The following is a 15,907-nucleotide window of genomic DNA, read 5'->3' as shown; positions in this document are numbered from 1 at the left end:
CGAGGGCAAGGGAGGAGGCAGGTGTGCCGCGTCCCCAGCCGGCTCGGCTCCGACGCCTCGTCTTTCGAGGTCGGGTTTTTTTCCGCGTTTATGGACTTGACCAGCTTTTAGAATTTTACGCTTTAAGCCCATCTCCTGTTTTTCGCTTACAGCCCTAAAAGCGAGCTGTGTCTGCTCCCTGGGGAAGGCGAGAGGTGGCCCCACGGGGCTGGGAGCCCCCCGACGCTGCTTCCTGCCGCAGGAGGGTCATCCCGGACCCCTGGAACCCGCTAAGGGTGGTGGCCTGTCTTTTAGGCGGAAATAACCCATTTATAGATATTTTATGGCAAAAAGCTGCAACCTCATTGCAGCTGGGAAGTGCTGTGCAAACGGGAGATCGGTGCTGGCCGAAAACTGCCTTAGAGCACCTAATCCTTGACATGGATATGCAGTAATAGAAATATATCCACTCTACCTGGAGAAAAGGTGGTGAAATTGAATTCAGCTTTAGTCCAACTTTGCTGCCCATCACTGAGGTCAATTATCAAAGGTGAAGAGTTCATTGCTGTTAATAATATTTTTATTATAACCTTTTCCTATATTTAGGTGTCCTTGCTGGCCTACTGAGGCTAAAAAGCTTATTTCACTTAACATACAACTAATAAGGCATACTTAGGCCTAGTAAAAGGTTTACAAAACTTTGTTCCAGGTTACTTTCTCCTTTTTTTGGCTTTCTACAGCTACACTTAATACTTTTTGATTGACATTTTGGTCATATCTTACCATGTCTTGGACTATTACATACTGCTGGAATGTCTACAGGTATCCTCCTCAGCTTTACAAATGTAAAAAAAATCTGACTATCTAAAGGCAGATAGGTAGAAAGTGGGAGTTGTGGGTTTTTTTTGCTAAAAAAAAAAGAAAACAAATAGAAGAGAAAGTAGAGGGACTGAATGGGGAATATAAACTTAGAGGGGGAAAGTGTTGAAGGAAAGGATAAAAACTGGGAAACGTGCGAGTGTGCAGTCAAGAGTGTATAGATATGGACAGGTAGAATGGCAAGGACGTGGGAGGAAGTATGAACTTTCCCTAGATCAAGAGGAAAAAGCAAGCTGGAAATATAGGAAGAAACAGAGAGAACAGAACATGGGGGACACTGTTTAAAAAACCCAACCCTTTTGCTTCTGCACAGAGCAGGACAGAGCCTCTGTGGGAAAAATTGGGATGCAAACGTATAACCCAATCAGGGGTGGCAGGACAAACAAGGTGATATTCCAGCAAGGTCATACAGGGCCTTTAAACACCACTTCACAAGTTTTGAGCACTTAGTTTTGCCATCTCTATATTTTTACAACTAAGTGTTTTGTCTGTGAAAACAAAAAGGGTGGGAAAACAGAGATATTTTTCATTACACCTCTCAGCTGAGCAACTCATAGCATTTAACTAGCTTTTCTACAAAATATGGATTGTGATTTTGGCTTCATATATGAACAAAGTTAGTTTTACTAGCAGTTTCAGTGATTTCCCTCAAGACTGAGTTACAAAAATATCTGTAAATTTAAGGGGTTGTTACATTTTTTTATTATTTTATTATTAGGAGCCAATATGTTATATACTTGACACTGCATCAGAGCAATTAAAACCTGTTACAAGATGAATCTTGTAGGCAAAGACTTCTTTTTGTTTAATTATATCTGGATAAGAGCTCAAGTGTCTAAAACCTCTGCCTAAATAAATTATTCCTGTTTGTAAACTTTGCCTTGTTTGTGTCCTTGGACCAGGATGATTACTGTTACAACAAAGACTTGAAATTGTGGCAATAGCTCTTCGATGTTCCCTTTTGGGATGTTCCTGTGACAAACAGATTTTTAACAGATAGGTGGAATTTGCAGTCCTTCAGCAGAAGCTTTATGTCTGTGTAAAACTCACATGGTATTTTAACAGGTCTTCTGTGGAAAGTGCTCAAGAGGTGTGGAGGCAACCATGTTAGACTGACTAACATATACATGTACCTATGCCCTTTTCTTTTATAGGACACTATAAAAATTGTAAAAGATTTTTGAGTTTCAACCCTACAGTAGTACTTGTATGTTCTTTCTGTGACTGTTATGGGTAAATAGAAGGACCTTGTCTTTCATGCATATGCATTTAAGCTAGCATTGGTAATAAATTTCATTAGGATCAAGATTGAGAGTTTAACTTGCATAGATGTTGAACAATTAATTTCAGCCACTGGTCATAGCAGGTAGTCAGCATTTCCTAGTTAACTTGCTGAAACTTGTGCAGAGGAAGCCATCATGGAATGTTTAATTTTCAGGTCTTTCATTTTTGTACTAAGAATTCACATATTTAAAACATTTAAATGCAGACACGTGAGTAAAGAAATCAAGACAATAATTGGGACAGTTGATTTATGGGGTGCCAAATGGCTTGCTCTTTCCTCTTGTCTTTCTACTCAAAGAAGCATACACCAGGTAAAACAAAATAACCCTACTCTAACAAAAAAGTATACTTGTTTATTCTTCAAGATTATCACATATTCCAGGGTGAACAGATACTTGGTAAGAGCTAAAAAAACATTTATTAACTAGAAAAAGAGGAAATTGCATGCACATGAAAAAATATTATCTATCCCTCTGGTATTTATTATGTAGAAGTAAAAAAACTCCAACCCCCCAAACCAACAGTCCTATACAAGGAAACTCCTATACAAATGCAAGCTTCCAGTGAAATCCAGAACAAAGTCATATCAGTAGGACTCCCAGTTTTTCATAGGAATCTGTTCATGTAAAGTACTTCAAAATTGGAATATTTTTATTGAAGAAAGAAATCTTTCAAACTAAGCAAAATTGAATTGAGAACTCATGCCTGTATCTGAAGGCTGACCATCTTGTACAGCTGAAAGGAGTGTATAATGGTTGTCATCCTTCTCTGAATCCATATTGTAGGAATGACCCAGCATAGTAGCGGGGAAGCTGTCAGCCTTTCAGTGCAACTGAAACCCTAAAGTGTAACTGGTGTGGTTGCAGTAAATACTTTCTGATTTTTGTCTGAATTTCTCCATGATCCATCCTTCCTGATGTCTGTCTACTTACTGGTGCTGATAGCATTGCTTGAAACTATGTCAAAGCTTTTTCTATTGTGCTAGACCAAAAGCTTAGAATATACTGTCTAGCAAGATTGGTTGGTGACTCAGCGACTTAGCAATAGCCTAAGTCTTACTCTATAATATAATTCAGCAATCTCAGCAGACAGTTGGTGGTAGGTACATGGCAGAGAACTTGGCTTTCATTTTACAGCACAATAGACTATTTACAAAACCATCTTGGTGTAAAAATAATTTAAAAAAAGGAGTGTCGTATAAGCACAGCCCAAGTTTCTACTTAAATTAAATCTAGTTTACTCTGCTCTGTAAGACACTGCAATTCTTGATGTGCGATGAAATAATGAAAAACACTCATGGCCAGGAACTGGCAGGGTAACTCAAGGACTGAGCAAGTGATGAAGGAGAAAGACTTTGATCCTGCTGTCTTGCTGTAGGAACAGTATGAATCATCGGCTTATTTACTGCCAGATTTATGGACATCCCCTTGAAGTTTGAGCATATTATGGAAGCAATAAGGACTTGGTAGACCCAGCTCTGTCTCGTGGCTGTGAGAATATGCAGCACACTGTATGTGTTTAAAGAGAGGAAAGACTTGTAAGTTCCTTAATTCTCATGTCTTCCCCCTTTCATTTTAACCTGTGCCCATAACTAATGGGAAGGATTTACCCATTGGCTGTATATTTAATGAAATACTTCAGGCTTTATTTTCACCTTTCACAATTTTCTACCTATCACTCATTTACAGTTGAAATTTATCCAAATTAACTCTGTTAACTGGTGAGGTAGTGAGGAGGAGCCAAAACCCCTCCCAAACTAGCAAACACAACAGCTTTTCAATAAACTTCTCATTATTCCCTCCATCTCTGTGTTTCACAACTTCTGTCTGTGACAGTGTGTTTGGTCTGGCTGGCAATAGTGTCCCTCCCTGGGACCTTTGCTCACAATTTTTTGCTGCTTTTGCAGCTTGTCAACGTTTCCACTGTATAAGCATACCGATGGTAAAAGATGCTAACTCAGGTTGCCGGGGATCACAGAAAAGCTGCGGGCAAAATTTGTGCATTCACATGCCTTCTCTTTCCTGCATACATTCCAGCATATGGTTTCTGCCTGCAAGGTAGCAGTCTATGGGTTACGATTTCCTGTAGCAAGTTCCTCTTTCCTTTACCTTTAATGCCAAGTACTCAAACAAAGTGTGTTGTTTCAAGGTGTGGTTCTTTGCTGCTTTGTACTGAATTTGATCACACTCTGCAGCTAGTTCATCCTGTTGTATTTTTATTCCTGTTTAGGCTACACAGCAGGATACACAGAATAATAAATGCAAGCCCTGGCACAGAAGCAGTGTCCAGTGTCCTGACTCAAATTTTTCCTGAGAAGATGACTTTAAATGAAGTTGTACCTGCCAGGGAGTTAGATGTTGTGTGCTCTCAAGATGTGGCTATCTTCGAGCCCTGCACTGGAATTCTGCACTAAAATATAACAAAAAAGAAAAAAAATACGTTTGGCAAATAAGATAGCACTACAAAGACTACTAAAATCAATTTCCAGGGAATTAATTAGTATATCGTAAACTTTGTTCAGTGGAGGTTGTGAACCTTTGAAAACACTCACCCTTCAGAAATCTGGAAGTTTAAAGATTCTGAAAAAAGCAGAGTCAGACCTACTGCATGCTTTATAAGTGAGAATAACATAGACAGAGACACTGGTAAAACCATTTGCAAGCTGAAGCCAGTAAATAAAAACTTAATATTGAAAAGGGCACCTGCAAAATTAAAAAAAAAAAGAATATCCAGATGCACCATGAATACGTGTGCATGCAGAAATATAAAAACTAACCATACATAGTTATCTTTCACTTCCATACCAGATAAGCTGACACATTTTCCTCTTTTTTTATTTTTGTGACTATTATAATTCTATATACCTCAGCAAGATAAATGCAAACTTTTCTTTGGATCTTATATTTTATTAGGATTTAGGTTTTTATTTTACTTATGCTTTAAATAAATAATCTGTCCTGATGAATTTATGCAGTTGTCATTCTCTTTCTACATAGGAGGGAATCCAGCATATTACACTGTAAAAGAATGAGAGACATGCAACACAGTTATTCTTCCTAAGTTATATGGAAAAGAGAAGCTTTTATTTCTGGAGAACACTGAGATATGTGTTAAGCTGAGGTCTGTTGGAATACTATACACGAATATGGCTGTACAGATCAATTCTTACAGTAAACGGACAACATGCCATATCTAAGATTATAATGAAGAAAATGTGGTATTGTAATTTTTTTTTCAAAATATGTTTATGTTGTAAAACACAGAGTTATTTATTTTTTGAATAATGCTGTTTATCAGTTTTGTTAGTAGATATTTTAACGAGCAGTTCCAAGATACATCAAGTCAATTAGATGTGACCAAACCACCATTCTGTTTGAAACAATGTCCATCTTCTCACCTAGACAAGTTTTGGACTGCCAAAACATAGGCGCTATGACTAGAATTGAGCTCCTGTAACAAACTGCTATGCACAATCTATGCATTATTTACATTATACCTGAACTGAAATAAAAACTTTAGCCCTCACATCTTTTCATGTACTCTTGTACCATCAGTGGTACATGGTATTTATCAGAACGCATCCCTACTGCTAAACAGGTTTGTGAGGTGGAGAAGAATGTATTGCACTGCCTTTTATTTCAAGCAAATAAAAAAAATTTACCTTATCATGATTTAGATACTTAAAAAAAATCAGGCATCAATAAACACTGTGTCTTTATAGGAAAAGAAACTGTTTGATTCCAGACAGATACATCACTGGCTTAAACTCTTTATAAATACTTTTTACAAATATTCTTTTGAGTAGGTGAGAAAATAGCTACTCTTCTATCCTAATTTTTGTTCCACATACTGGTTTAAAAACTGTTTTGTGCTGCCTCCAATGGGTACTGTCTCAACACAAATTTCTAAGATGAGCCATTTGACTACTCAATTTCATTTAACACCAGCTTCTCTGTTTCCAGCTGAAGGTCAATCACCTCTACTGAGTTTCCTAATGTACTTTTAATTGATCATGTAAAAATATTGTCTACTGCCTTGATGACATAAAGCTTCATGGGCCTGGACATCAGTATTTCATTTACAAAAGAGCTCAAGTGTGAGAAGTCAAGTTAGAGCCACAGCCTGCGGATAGATCTCCAGTTGTCCTGACACAGTATATGTCCTACTGCCTGGGATCAAGATGAGGTAACCTGGGGGATGAGAAGTAATATCCATTGTGAACCATGACTGGATGATAGTGCATGTGCTGCTGGTGGCATGTCACAGAGCCAATCTAGATAGGAGAACCTTCTATAGAGTAGGCATCAACGTCAGTTCTTCAGTACAGCTGCTGCCACTGGGACACATCAAAATTTTTTGCTCTTTGCAAGACAGTAAAGTTGTGAAGGTCCAGAGAACAATTACTTTTAAATAAAATCTGTTGATACCATTTCAGAGGAAACGTGTCATTTTTCAATAGCATTTTTCCAGCTGTGTTGAGAAGTTACTGTTCACTGTTGGCTATTGCAGGTTAGCAAGTGACAAGTTTTAGATGATGAAATCAATGTGGCCCAGTTTCCACTGGACAAATATTTCAAGTTCCCTCACCATCCTCATCAGAGTAGTGTCTGCTGCCTTCTCTGTGTGGATTATTCCTGGACCTAAGATCCTCTGCCTGACAGAGACAGTGGTGCTGTGCTGGCTGTGACCAACACGTGTGCTGACCTGTGAGCTTGTGCAGAAAAGAGAGAAGTGAGGACAGCTGAGATTATGCTGCAGCTTGCCTTTCTCCAATCATTATGCTTTGTAATGACTTAATACCTTTGGGCTCTTGCCTTTCTGTCAAATGTAGCCAACATTAGGTCTCAGGTTCAAAAGTTATAAGACAGAGATAGGTCAGAGACTGAGTGTCAGAGAGAGAGACAGGCAGGCAACATGACCACATTTATTTCCTTGAGAAATCAGATCTCTAAGTCATACAAAAAACTGTAGATTGTATGTTGGTGGGTGGGATTTTCAAAAGTTCTTAAGCCCCAGAGCGGTAAATTTATTTACGCACCTCATCTTAACTCGGATAAAAGGAGAATTAGGAACCTAAGTAACATTAAAAGTCTAATCTAAATGACTTTAATAGGATTTGCTGTATCATTGGAGTAGCCTTAATCCCACTTGCTGTATTTAAAATGGTGGACGATAGGAGTTTTGGCACTGATTTTGAAAAGTCTATAATTTTGTAAAGCTTACATAAGAGCAATGGTAATGCCTGAAAACCTTGAAAAATATAAAGTTACAACATTAGGTGCCTTAGTTCACACATTGGTAAAAATGTCAGTGGGAAAACAAAGCCTAGATTGGTGCCAAATAGTCAACACTGAAAAAATGTTCCTACAACTTTCCCATTGACACAGACAAATAAATAAAATAAATATTGGGTAAGAGATGTCCCATTTTCTGTAGCCAGATAAAACACATAGTATGTCAGAGAAGACCACCAAGGAAAATTTTGCAAAGGCACAGTCAAGGCAGGCCTTCATTTGGTTTGCATTACTTCTATATACAAGGTGTGCAGCAAAGAGCCATATGTCTTGGTAGATAAGGCATACTGATGCTGTCAGGACCTGTGAGCAAATTCTGGCTGGTAACTATATGCCAGAAATATTGCAGATAAAAGTGAGTAGAGTGACTAGAAGTATAGATGTGATACCTGTGTCTGCTGGGCATTGTTAAAGTAAGACTGGTGTGCATCACTATCAAAACTAATTTCCCCTAGTCAAATGGAAAGCAGATTTCATCAGTGGGACCAAGATCTCACTATCAGTATTTTTTTCCCAGGGAAGTTGCTTTTTAAGAAAAGGACAAATTAGTTTTAAATTGCTATTTCTTTAAACTGAGAACAAAGACCTATTTATATATTTTTCAAATCACCAGTTTAAGCTAGGGATGTGAATAAATCTGTCCAGAGGACAACCATCCATTTACTGCATTCTAGGATTACAAAATTTGCTTTTATTTTATGTTATAAAAACAAAAACTTATGAGAGATTCTCAGTTAAAATATTTGGATTTAAGATGTTAGATGGATATTTAGATATTGCATTTGCAGTGACTAGACCATTAACATCGGACATTTCAAGAAAAAAATTCAATCAAAATTGGGCAGATCTCAATGCAAGCAGATTGGTAATTCCCTGGGAAAGCTTTGAGTTTAAATGAGGAATATCTTCTGCAAAGAAATGGTTCTGGGTAGTTTTACTGCAAAACCTAGATGAATAGCTTGATTTTCAAAAGTGCTTAAATTGGCACAAAGTACCAAAGGAGGATAAAGGACTTCTAAAAAATTATGTCTATTGAGAAGCTTATCTCTAGGAACTTACGAAGACATTGGGCAGAGTCTAAGCAGTACAAATAGTTTGACCCATTTAAATTCTAAGCACTAGGGCATTATTTGCCCATCTCCCTAAAAGGAAAACCAAAGCTAATAAATAACCACATTGCATCAACATTTCTTGCTACCTTCAGGGAAATCCTGTTTACTTAGACCCTTGCCTGCCAAGTGAAACAATATTTGAGTTCTTCAATAAGATATAAACTTTAATCCAGGTTGGCAATCACCGGGTATTCACTGATTCAGATGAGTTAATAAATACATTAGGTATTTTTATTCTTAATTTCCTTTACTGTTTTCCTCAGTGTATTCAACTAGAAAAGAATGCTGTCTATATTGCCAATACTAATCATATTAACAGTCTCTATTGCAGCACCATCGAAGGAATCATACAAGAGCCATTTCTATCTTTTGTTAATGTTTTACTTTCTTTTAGTGCACTCTTTCTCTTAGGCACTGAAACAGTCCTTCACTGTGATGTACTTTTAGCTGTCCTGGTGGGGAAACTTGGTATAATATCTGTGAAATTAAATAAAAGGCATGTGTACAGAAGGACTGAGAAGGTAGTTCTATGATGTGGTTAATCCAAAAAGATGTCTGTTATTAAAAAAAATCATGCAAGATGAATATTATGTATGCATTGATGGTACGACTGCTATGGTTGAGGTTACTCCGTTCTCTGAGGTTCTCTGCAGATGCAGAACAAGTTGGTCACTGGCCTCAGGCAGCCTACACCTACATATAAAAGAGACATAAAAAGACAGAGTTAGACAGAGGACAAGAAAACAGTGGAAACATTACTGGTCAAAATAATAAGGCTAAATTATTGCATGTCTACATCCCAGGTCTTGAGAAGCCTACAAATGGCCTAGACAAGAGCTTCAAGTAGGGATTGAAAGACGACTCATTTTGTGGAACTTTTCCCAACAGTGAGGGCAGACAGTGGCCTGCACCTAATTCTAACTCACAGAGAAAGAAAAGCTGATGCCATAGGTTAGATGGCAACAGTAAAAAGTGTTTGATTTGAGGGTGAGCATCTTAGGTTTGATGTGACAGAGAAATGAGAGTATACAGAAGCACACAGAAAGCTAACAATTTCAGATGTGCACAAAAAGGAATTTTTACAGCAGCCTTGTAGGTAGGTGTGACAAGGGCAAGACTGAATTTGACAAGACCAGAAAAAGGTCTCAAGAAATGAGACAACCATAACATGAACGAGAACTTTAGTTTTGTGAGTAGACAAAGAGAATTCTATCCTGGTCACATTATACAGAGTGAGCTATTTAAAAAGGAGGTGTGATCTAGGGATGAAGATACAGAGAAACCTGATAGATGTTCAGGTATAGCCAAAATGACAGCAGAGGGATGACATCTGCCACAGCAGCAAGGAGAAGGCAGGAAAGGGTTAGGCTGTGAAGGAGAGACTGTTGGCTAATCATCCATCAGAGGAAGCCAGAAAGACATATTAGTATTTTAGTTGCCAGTGATAAATGTTTTGGAAGTGAGAAGTGGATATGACAATCCTAAAAGAACATGACCGATTGCATAGAATTAAATGGTACTTGATATATATCTGAAGGCAATACAACCACAAATCAGAGCACATACTGTACTCTACCTCAGAATTCTTATTAGTCATCTCTGTCCTATTGTAAGATGTGGACTTACACCAAGAATTAATTAGGTCTGGTTTAAAACTAATAGCAATTTCAGAACACGGTAGGAGAAAAAAATTCCGTACTTAACCTAAGTTTTTCTGGTTACCTTGCATCACAAAATTTACAGACTAACTGAAGAAATCAAAAATCATTTATCCTATCTTAGCATTAAATACTAAAAAAGCCATATAGTCTTATTTTAATCCTGAAACTCAATAAATTGTTTTTAGTTCTTTTTACAAGAAATGACAATTAAATCCCTTGTTTAAACAAGTGAAAATTTATACAACCTTATGCCAGTGAAACAGAAATTAACTCTTTCCCATTCCTAGCTGAAGTCCCACCAAAGCGATCTATTTTCAGCTCTTGAAACTGAATTCTCTCTTTTCAAATAACATTAAAGATCATAACAATAAGTGCAATGTTAAAGCATGGAGATCAGAGCATGTTCCTTCTGCGTCTGGATTTCAAGACACTCTATCCTGAGCCTGGCACAGGGAGTAGCTCCCGCCCTACTTTGAGGGCTCACAGAGCCAAGGGCTTCTTTCTTGGCTCTCTGCTCAGATGACCACCTACAGTTCTCGCCCTGCCTATGTGGCAGACTCACATGGTCATGAACAAAGATTTTATCAGCCTCTTCACATGAAAATGAAACAGAAGCAGTAAAAAAAGAACTAGGTTATTAACCTCCCTCCCACAAACTTAATAAATAAATAAGCTAAATAAAGAATAAAATTAACTACCTGATCAATCCAACTGTGACTTCCGGTTTAGAAAAAAGACTTTGATTTTTGGCAATTTAGCAATTTCAAAAATGAAGACGCTCAGGTACAAAACTAAAACTGATGTTAAACTTGAGCAGCAACAACAAACTGAAGAAAGAAAGTAGTATAAATATAAAACTTTTGTATCCATTTCAGACCTACAATAACAAATAAAAAGAGAAGAAGGAAGCCTTTGAACAATCAAGTTCATACTAATTAAGGGCTGCACTAATATTTTCTAATTTGCATATTTCAGATTATGGATATCAGCATTATTCCAAGATGCACAGCAGATAATTAAGCCTATTTTTTCATGTCCTATAAATAATTTTTGCACAAAATGCTGAGTTTCTGACTAATTTCTTCTCTATAGCTTTCCAGTGATCCAGATCCTTTATTTTCTTTAAGATCAATATCCTTAGGCTGTTTCTTCATAGACAAAAAATACCTAGCATGATATAGACACACAAAAGGTGAAAGATTAGCTTCTCATATACATCATCCTAATTTATATACCTTACTCTGCTTCCCAACCTTGTGGTGAAAAGAGCCTTTGTGCTTTGGCCATGAGCAAAACCGACTTTTCACTACACCTAAATGACAGATTAAATTTGACTGCAGTGCACTTACCAACAATTAGGCCTATATTATCTGAGTTGAGATGTGAACACTTTAGTGGCTTTTATAACAAACTGTCTACAGTTTCCTCCATTGGCAATTCACACATGCTTCTCCTGCATACCCTACCTCAATAGTAATTTTAAACATTTTTTTCTGTGAATAACAGAAGCCTGGCTTACTCTAAATTTGGCTTGTGTCTCTTAAACTATTTCAGCTGTGGTTACTTTGATTTTCCCAATCTTCAGTAGCTGCTAGTTCAGCACTTCCAATTCCTGCTCAGCTCTCAGTATTACCTTGACTTTCCCACTGGGCTCCACCACTTCAGTTCTTCAGCTCCCTCACCCCAAAACTGAAGCTCTTCTAGACCTGCCCTAATAATCAGAGCCCTCTCACAGGTCTCACCTTTGCCAGCCTGCTTCTCAGGCAAGACTTGAATGGGTGGTGCATGTGTAAGCACTGCATGGGTACAGCCCAGGCAGCTGCCCTCAGCCACCTGCCTGAGCATCTGAGCACAGGCAAGTAAAAAGGATAGGAACAAGTTCATCATGTTTCTTCCCTCTCCTTCTCCATCTATCCCCCACTTGCCATGAGTTGAAGGAGTTTGCTCTCCTGGAAATCTGCAAAGAAAGTTGCAAACAGAGAAATGCCTTCTGAAGGGCACTTCCCTCAAAAACACGAGTGAAGCCTGGTTTCACCCTCAAGGCAGAAGCAGAGGCACCTGGAGGTGACCTGAGGATTAAGAGTGTCACAGCTTCTCTGAGCAGCTGGGGGGCTTAAGAGCTCCCATCAGGGCACTGGGCAGCAGCTTGACAGGACTAACACCATCTTTCATAGAGAAGCAATGTCAGGAACAAATAATTATGCCAGAAGCTTTCAGTGTCAGATGGAAAGGCAAGGGAATTATTGGGCAACTGACTAGTGTGCAGCTGACCAAGAAGTCTGTGGCAGCTGTGATTTTTTTAAAGGTCCAAATAAGTTGGTTTACATTAGGATGAGTGATTACACAGCAAATGGCTAAAGAATAACTCAGAAAAACAAGCCTTGGTCTCCACAAGGAATTTGGCACTGTGTCCATAATTCATACCTGCATAACTGGCCATAGGGGCCTTCCTGCCCTTTCCCGTGGCCATGTGCAGTAACATCACAACAGTCTTCCTTTATTCCCTACTGGAAGTTAAACCTTTTTTGGGACTGATGAAGCGCTCAGGTAGTGCCAAGCTTTGTCTTTATCCAAATCACTTTGAGCCTGGAAATAAAGTTTTTCTTCAAATGCCAAAGATACGAATGGAAAATTATCTATTCTGAGAGTACCAGAGGTCTGAGAGTACCAGAGGTGAAGAATAACTTCAATTTATAATGGAGAGCAGTGCATCTCCATAATGGTGAACATCTTGTTTTACTTCTGAAACAGAAAACTCAATTCTGGAAAAGGAGGAACCCAAGCACTCAGATAGCAATCTCATTCATGTTGCCCAGAATATTCCTGTTAGAGTGTTGACTAATGAAATATAGGTTAATATTTCTCAGTCACAATGACTTCCTGTTACACCAGGATTTCTGAGATGGGCTTGGCAGCCATAAGCAAGTCACACCAGGGTAGTTTATTTCAAGCACCACCTAGTGGATCCATTTAAAAGTTACCAAAAATAAAGCAATTAGCAAAATATTTTTCCTTTTGAAGGTAGAAATGGCAGCTGTCAGTCTCCCTCCTGTAAATCTTGCTATTTGATTGCTTGTTAGTAGCAAGTCACAACAGCTCTGAAAAACACTAAATTAAAAAAGGCAAAAAAATACTGTTTGAGGATGCACAATATTTGTCTTGAACTGAGCTTCAGCATAGGACATTCTTTTCCCAACTCGTTAGGCCCAAAACATTAGGAGACATATGTCTTTAATGATCAGAATTCCCTAAGTAAAGAAAAATTAAATTCTGCCTTCAAACGAAAACAAGACTGAGATGTCATTTAACTAACCAAAGAAGACATTTCTAATCCTATTTCACTAGTCAGTAAAATGTAGCTATATAATTATGTAAGTATATAATTTAAAAAATGTAGTATATTAATCTAAGAGACACTTCATAGGCCTCCTCTCTCAGCAATTTCCTAAAACAAAAATAATGTAATAAGAATCAATACAGTAAATTTATTAATACCTCTATTATTTTTTGTTGATTTAAGTATGAGAGATGGTTATTTATTTTAAATTCTGCATTGGATCTGAGCATTGCATCATAATGTGTATAATCCATACATTAAATATTACCTATGAAGAGCATTTTTCAGCAAGACTTCAGACTTACTGTTGCGAGAAACTGAGATTTGATTGAAAACAATAAAATACTGAGATTTTTTAAATGATGGGTGGTCAGCCTAAAGTAAACTGAGTTTGCCCTGACTGAGGATTGGTACCAAATCTTGAGCACCTGAGAACTTGTGCCTTGTCTAATTAGGGAGTTAGCCAGTGCAGACCATGCAATTAAGATTAGGGAATAAAGATGGACATGACTAGGCAACTAAAATGTAAAATAGAAAAAATACTGTGAAGTGTCAGCAGTAAGAGAAAGCACTGTCATGCCAGAATCAACAGGACCATTTACGAGACGCAGTTACTGATCAAAACAGTAAGAAAGATCAAAACAGCAATAGGCAAACAGAAATTAGTAAAATAATTGAAAGCAGAAAACACTGGTCAGAAAAAAATAATCCTGAGCTCTCTTCCCTGAAGACACTTTTGAGTGGACTAGAATTAACGGTGTTGATCCAGCAGCTGATCAGACGTTTGATTACATGGGTTAATGAAAAGCCTTAAAAAAATGGACAGCTTCTATGTCTGCAGTGAAATACAGGATGTAGAAAGGATTGTATATCTCTCTTTGAGGAGGCTGTTGAAATAAAAATGGATTCACAATAGACAAGGGGTTATGGATTCCATCATTTAATTAGTAATGTCAGCTGTATTTTATATTTATTTATTCAATTAATCTATATTCAGAAAAAGAAAGGTCTTAGTCCTACTTTTTGTATATTGAAAGTACTTTTTAGCCATTTTACACTGAACTCGCAGTCTAGATTTAACTTGCTATTTTACAGGAAGGTATGACTGAATACAAAATATCAAATATTCTGATTCATAGGTTTCTTTCTCCCACATATTATGGTCAAGAGAATAGTCAAATAGAAAAATTAACTACATTCTATCATCCTTTGGTGATTAATTTCTTTTATTATCACACTGATAAAAGGGTGGGTGGCTGGATTTTGTGCTAGCAAAGGTAAACTCTAATGATGGTTTAGCAATGCAGAACTAACACCTGCTGCCTTCTGCAGCTTCTATGTTTTTGAGGGTCAAATTCAGCCTAGTGTCAATGAGCAAAATTCCACTGACACTGTACACCAATACTAGGGTTGAATTTATCCTCTTGCATTGCTCAGGGAGAATGGATGCAGAACTTATTCCTGTTTTTTTGGTCAATGGGAGACCATGGCACTCAAAGTACACAGAGAAAACCAACAACCTTTCTGACCACTCAGAATGGTGCTTGCAAGGACTCTGAAACCCTGGCTTCTATCTGGATCAGGATTTCTTAACAAGATTTCAGCACCCCAAACAGTAAACAGTTTTAAGGAGATACATGCAGTATGCCATCCAAGAACAAATTTACCATAGTTCATTGTAAATAAGCTTAATTCTAAAATGCTGATTCTGAACATTAAAATAGATCTTAAATAAACAAATATTACAATATAATCTACACAATTATGCATGATGTGATAATATAAGTGATAATACAAAGTGATATGTATAAAATAAGCATATAATTTAGCAGAGCAACATGACACAGACAGAAAGAAAGGATAATTATTGTAGATATTTCTAAGGCAAATGTCTTTCAGGAACACAACTCTTCACTTACTGCCTTATTACACCCTTACTTGGTGCGGGTGCAATATAAGAGTGCAATATTTTTGAGAAAAAAAGAAGTGTGGAGAAATAACCCAACATGTAAAAGTATGGCATGAAAAATACTGCTTCTGATAGGAAGAACACCACACTGATTTGAATTTCAGTAAATTCTGTGGAGCACAACAGAGATTATATTGGTGTTGTAGACATTAAACACTCAAATAATGAAGTCTGACAACATCCTCTCCTTATATAAATGGTTTAAGAACATTAACAGAGGACTCATCTTGCATATTCATACCTCTGTAGACAGCAAGATCTAGACAGAGGTACAGGGTTTGGGAGAGGGATTGCTTTAATTCTCTCTGGATCTGTCAAAGAAAGTGAGCTTGGAGCTAGTGCTGGAGATAACCTTCCAGTACCTCTCCTTCTGGTTAGCAGCTAACATCTAC

General features: G+C 37.6%; 1 long non-coding RNA gene across 1 annotated transcript; it reads right to left on the bottom strand.

Moving 5' to 3' along the window:
• Positions 1 to 8,928: 8,928 nt before the first annotated feature.
• LOC113973699 lies at positions 8,929 to 12,460 on the bottom strand. Its single transcript, XR_003536375.1, has 3 exons — positions 12,268 to 12,460; positions 11,952 to 12,166; positions 8,929 to 9,241 (listed from the first exon to the last, which is right to left on the bottom strand). It is a non-coding gene; the product is annotated as an uncharacterized LOC113973699 (long non-coding RNA).
• Between the last annotated feature and the right edge of the window lie 3,447 nt (positions 12,461 to 15,907).

Source organism: Neopelma chrysocephalum, unplaced genomic scaffold (assembly GCF_003984885.1).
Source record: "Neopelma chrysocephalum unplaced genomic scaffold, ASM398488v2 Primary Assembly neopelma1_22, whole genome shotgun sequence".
NCBI lineage: Eukaryota > Metazoa > Chordata > Aves > Passeriformes > Pipridae > Neopelma > Neopelma chrysocephalum.
This window is presented reverse-complemented; position numbering and strand designations above follow the sequence as displayed.